The following is a 6,084-nucleotide window of genomic DNA, read 5'->3' as shown; positions in this document are numbered from 1 at the left end:
TTTTGGAACTCTCAAAGAAATTATAGTTTGAAGAGTCGCTAATTTATTACTGGGTTACACTTAAAAGTGGCCCTCACACTGTACATTTATTTAGAACTTTTATGACATGGAACAGGCAACTAATTTGGGACTTGTAGCTGATAAAACAGAAAATTCAGATGAGTGCACAAATTTGATAATAGAGCTTTTGGTTTATATGTTGTCTCCCCTAGTTTCACTCACCAAAAAAGCAGAGAGTTTATTTCAAGCAAGAGAGACGTACTAGTCATCTAGTGCGCCAATTCAATTTCCTCACTGGTTATAAAAGCTATTAGTTTAACCCAGGCCCAAATTCTAATCTCCCAAGATTATTCATTTAGAATACAATAGTGATGCAGTACAGTCGGCATTTGTAGGCTTGCACAGAGCTCTCACCATCAATTCTGTGAGCTGGGCAAAGAGACAAACACCACGGCTGCATTTTCCATCTGACTCCTAACAACCAGCTAACAATCATTATGTTTTGTAATAGCCTTTGAAATATTACTTTGTACGAAGAGAGAAAATCAAATCTGCAATATCAAAAGATTCAGATGACGTGTCATTGTCTCGATGGCTCCAGAGCATAAAACCCCCCCTGTGGCATACATCAGTTCAACTTTGGTCTCCTTTCAATACAGTAATTATGAGATGATCAGCAAGATAGCCTATTTATTGCATTGCAAGTATGAGGTGTCCAGACACACACCAACAAATTATCAGAACAAAAAGTTGTGGGGGTATTTTCCTTGAAAATGTAAATTTTTTAAATAAGGAAACTGCTGTTGACAACTGGAATTAGACTTGGAGTCCCAGCTAAATGTTCAGGGAAAACAATCGCTTGCTTTCGAGCCACATTCACTGACAAACTGATCTATTGGCTGATATTTGTAACTTGTTCTAATGGCTATTTCAGAACAAAGGGTGGGTCAGTTGTTCCAGTCAAGCCAGATTGTGCACCCCTTGCTCATGTGAGAATCCCTATACTGGAGTCAAACAGATTACTTCCCAATGAGGCAACTCACATGAGGAAGTGTTGCATGATCAAGTACTTATATTTTGTGCGAGATTTTTTATTTGGGCCCAGCCCTGAGCAAGAGGTACTGCACGAGCTGCACTGCCCCAGGAGAAGCCCTAGGACTACAGATTACACATCTCCAACTCCATTTTGCATCTGCTTCCTCCTAGCTCCAAGGAGGCAGATCAAGTTCCTTGATCAACAGTAAATCACTACCTCCTCACCTGCATTGGCTCAGATTCTCTGGCTGGTGAGTGAAGGCAAAAGGAGGCTTCCTCCATTCCCCGACCCCCTTCTTCAGGGGGGAATAAACAGGTACACGGCCTCACATACATGTGTACCTAAGGTCCAGGTATGCCCAAGTAGGGCTGTAGGGACTGTTCTTACTCTTTTTTATTCCCCTGCACCGGGGTAGTCTAGGTCACATCTTCTAACTCTTTATTTGTACTAGGATGTTTTCAAAGATGTTGTTTGACAAGTGCTACAAAGCAACAGCACTGGATCACTCAAACCCTGTATCACTGAACATTCAAAAGGAAGTCTGGTATAAAAAGTCAAATGCTTTTTAATGTAAACATTAGCCTATCATTTGAGTTATTCTAAGTGGCTACAGAAATCCTAACAAAGTTATGAAAAACAACTTAAGGTAATTATCGCTCATGAACTTTAACTCATTGTCTCAAAATGCCTGATCCTTGCAAAAAATAAAAAAAAATCTAGTAACATGCCCTGACATTAAATCATAAAGAGAGTAAAGCAACATAGTACAAGGGCACTACAGATCGGCCATCACAATAAATAATTCAATGTACAATAATAGCGATAGGCCACCTGAAGTACTCCTCTCTCTCATAGCCACTGTCTCACCAGCAATGTTATAATTTATAAATCAGATGAGTCACGGAGGTCCGGGTAGCACATACCTAGTAAAGGCTGATGTAGGAAACCCTAGGATTGTGAGATGCACAGAGGTAGAAGATGAAGCACATTCTTCACAAGTATTTTTCTTTAGTTCTGACAGCCCCTGTGCCTGTCCTAGTCTTTTCTAGAAAATACATACACTGTATCCTTCAATTAGTATTCAGCCTTTGAGCTAAAATCCCATCGGGATAAATCCCGCCCTTTTCTCTGTGTGCACAGTCAACACGGCAGGTCAGTTGTCTGGATTTGGTAGAAGATTTCAGGGTCTGCACTTCCTCCATGCCACCAAGCTTATCTCTACAGTCTCCCTGCTTGTCCATAAAAGTTTATTTTGGAGCAAGGTCTGTGGATCTGCTGTTGTGTGAATCTATAAGCTACTTCTCCACATGAAATAGATCACTAGGGTCCTGCTGTAAGGCTGGAGCAGTGGTTATAGAGCAACTTTGCTGTCTTTCCACACCCTGAGCAAGAGGATTCCTCCCTTTGTCCTGCTGGGAGATCCGCAACAGCCAGACCAGTTATTCACACTTGGCATTGGGAACAGAATTTGCTCTCTAGTAATGAACAGCATTATGCATGAGATCTACTATTTGCACTTGTATCTTGAATATTCACATGTATTTGGGTCTTTTCACATTACTTTACGGGGACTTTTTAAGTCACTGAAGTTAGAAAAAGCAGGTTAATAATATACACAAAAGAAATGCAGTAAAAGGAATGTAGCTCCTCTCTCTCATACTTAAGTGTATTATTGCTTGCTTGCAGACGGAAATAAATTAAAAATAATTTTAAATGACAAATCCTATTGTAAAATTTGACAACTGCTCTCTGTTGCTAAAACTACAGCAAATAAATGGAAAGAGGTGAGCTCAAATATAACTATATAAGGAAGAAATGGCATGCAAAATAAGGTCCTCTTATAATTTTGACTTCAAACTGGACCACTGGAGCTTCATGTGCCCTGCTATACTAAACATATACTAGGTGGTTTGGTATGACAGTACTTGAATACTATGAACATAAGAACGGCCATACTGGGTCAGATCAAAGGTCCATCTAGCTCAGTATCCTGTCTTCCGACTGTGGCCAATGCCAGGTGCCCCAGAGGAAATGAACAGAACAAGTAATTATCAAGTGATCCATTCCCATTGTCCATTCTCAGCTTCTGGAAAACAGAATGACCATATCTGATTCTTGCTGTTCCAGCCTCCTGGGAGTTGGTGGAAACAGTGAATGAAATTTACTGTTGTGCACAGCACTGGTATAAAGACAATGCACCACTTAAATCCATTAAATATAGGGCATAGGGCTTGTGCTGTCGCCCTCCGCCCTTCCCCCACCCACCCACGGGGAACTCTGCCAGAGGATCCTGTGAAGGTCAAGACTAACAGGGTACAAAAAAGAACTAGATAAATTCATAGAGGATAGGTCCATCAATGGCTATTAGCCAGGATGGACAGGGATGGTACCCCTAGCCTCTGCTTGCCAGAATCTGGGATTGGGTGACAGGGAATGGATCACTTGATGATTACCTGTTCTGTTCATTTCCTCTGGGGCACTTGGCATTGGCCAGTGTCAGAAGACAGCATACTGGGCTAGAAGGACCTCTGGTCTAACCCAGTATGGCTGTTCTTATGGGTGAATTTCACCGAGACAGAACATGTAACTAATGACAAGATTGTTGAAATGTGATCTCAACAGTAACATTAGGCTGATTCAAGGATTTAGTTTCATCTTGCCCATTAAGCTGTTCAGTTCACCCATCATCTACAAGCTGCCATCTGAAGGGCTGCTGCATCCATAATCTTCTACAGCCACTCCCAGCCTTTAGTCACACGAACAGCGTTCCTCCTTTCACTCTGACTGCATCTTGTACCCTTTGTACTGGCAGGGGCTAAACATCTGTGTCTTACCTCTGAGAAAACATCCAATGCTGGGAGCTGTCATCACCAATTTTTACAGTGATTTTTCAGCCACAAGAAGATAACTCCTCTCCCCCCCCACCCCCCCCCCAAAAAAAAAAAAAGTAAACCTCTCCAAAACCTGAGTGAGCCTGTTGCTATGGTTCACCTCTGTGGCTTGGGAATACTAATAACAGAGATAGAAACAGTGAGGACAGCACTTGCCAATAGCAGCAATTTTAACAGCAGATTAGAATCGCTCAATTCCTTCATAAACTACCAGTCTCTGTGCAGTTCACTCCCAAGTAAATCTATTTGAAATGTATGTGTCCTAGGAATACATTTTCTGCATCAATTTACAAATCTAAGGACTGACCAAAGCTCTTTGGCAGAGAAGTTTTCATGGATCATAACATTGGCTCTTACATGCAAATATTGACTTGTCACAAAAAAAACCCCAAAAACAAAAACATCACACTTTTTACATTGAAAAATTATAGTTACTTGAATATTTGAGACCTACTCAATGCACAGACCAGCCCAAGAATTGGCTGCGTGTGTCTGTTCACCAAAGGAGTGATCTAACACATACTAAAGTCAAGGCGAGCACTTCAATAAACTTTGGATTAGACTCCAAGGGGCAGATTTTCAAAAACAGCTCAACACTCACAATCAGAGCCAGATTTTATGAAGAGCTCAACTCCCATAACTAGCCAGATTCCAAAAGTACACACCACTTTGGATGTTGAGTTCTATACTATCCTCCTTTGAAAAATCTCACCTCAACTATGAATGCTGAGAGCCCCTGGAAATTTGTCCCTGGTTATTCCCTCTCCCCCCCCCAACCAGTGTCAAACATAATTTGGTCATAACAAAATGGAAAATCACATCAAATCAGATTGCCCGCCCACAAAGAGTTCAACAAGCCTTTTACTACTGATGCAACACATCATTTGCTTTAATGGTAAGGAGAGTTATGCCCAGGTTTAAAAGAATGTACTGCAAGAATACACCCATGCAATACTACATGATAATTCATTGTTCCAAGTTGCTGAGATCCTTTTCACAGTATCTACTCAATTTTCTTCGTTACAATTTGAAATAGGTCAAATCTGTTTATTAAAATGGTCAAGGTATTACTTGAGTGTATTTATAATAAAATGCATGTATATAGCATTTGAAATTATTTTTTTAACCTAGTTCCCTTTATATAAGGCATAAAAAGATGCTGAAGCTTTTCCAGTGACCTTAGAATTTGGTAGGCTTTAAGCTGTATTGCACTTTGTACAGACAAGAAAACTTCTTGATTAGAGAAACTCCATGTTTGTTTTTTATGCTCTGATGGCAAGTGGTTTTCAGCTATCCAGCCAAACAGTCTTGAGGACAAAAATTAGAAGCAATTAATTCTGTTCATTCTAATTATATCGTGGCAATATATTAATAGAAGTTATGCACTTTGCCCTTTAAATCAACATACCATAAAATTTACTGTAATAGGGAGCTCTCCATTTATAATTAATTTCAGAGTATACTGCTTAAAAGGTGTAAGTGCACAATTTCTAATTTATTACCACAATCTGATTGGGAAAATGACGAATGAACACAAGTTGCTTCAACTCTTTCTTTTCTCCCTCCCCTCCTTCCAGGACATTGTTTACTCTGCTAAAGGGAAACCAAAATACAGGCAGTTCAGACAGAGCTGAAAAACGCAGGAGTCTGTATGCCTCCTTCACATGTGAACATGTAGGGGGCCTCCACCTGCACATTTCTTCATTTCCATTAAGAAGGGGACTCGGGTGCCTGTGAATAGCATTAGCCACCATTACACCTTTCCGAGTCCCCTCTGGGTCTGTTTTCTGAATGAGATAAACACATACATGACAAATCCTTGTTTTTACGAAGTATTATTGTTTATTGTTCAATTTTTTGTAACCTCAATAAATTAAATGTATGAGGATAGATAAAATGCAATAATTATTTGTTTGGCAAAATGCATACTATCTTGAAACTACAGTATATCATTGTGTGTCAAAACAAGACATACTGGTTTCTCCAATGTAGGTCAGTGGTTGATGTAACAATTTAACTTCAGACAATTTATAAACAAAATGCTTAATTTCTGAATATACAAACATACAAGTGATTCCAACACTGTTTTCCAAGTAACACACAGTAGCAACAAACTAAGACATTTTCCTCAAATAAATATGTTTGCTGATGAAGGAA

This window comes from Lepidochelys kempii, chromosome 1, assembly GCF_965140265.1.
Source record: "Lepidochelys kempii isolate rLepKem1 chromosome 1, rLepKem1.hap2, whole genome shotgun sequence".
Taxonomy (NCBI): domain Eukaryota; kingdom Metazoa; phylum Chordata; order Testudines; family Cheloniidae; genus Lepidochelys; species Lepidochelys kempii.
This window is presented reverse-complemented; position numbering follows the sequence as displayed.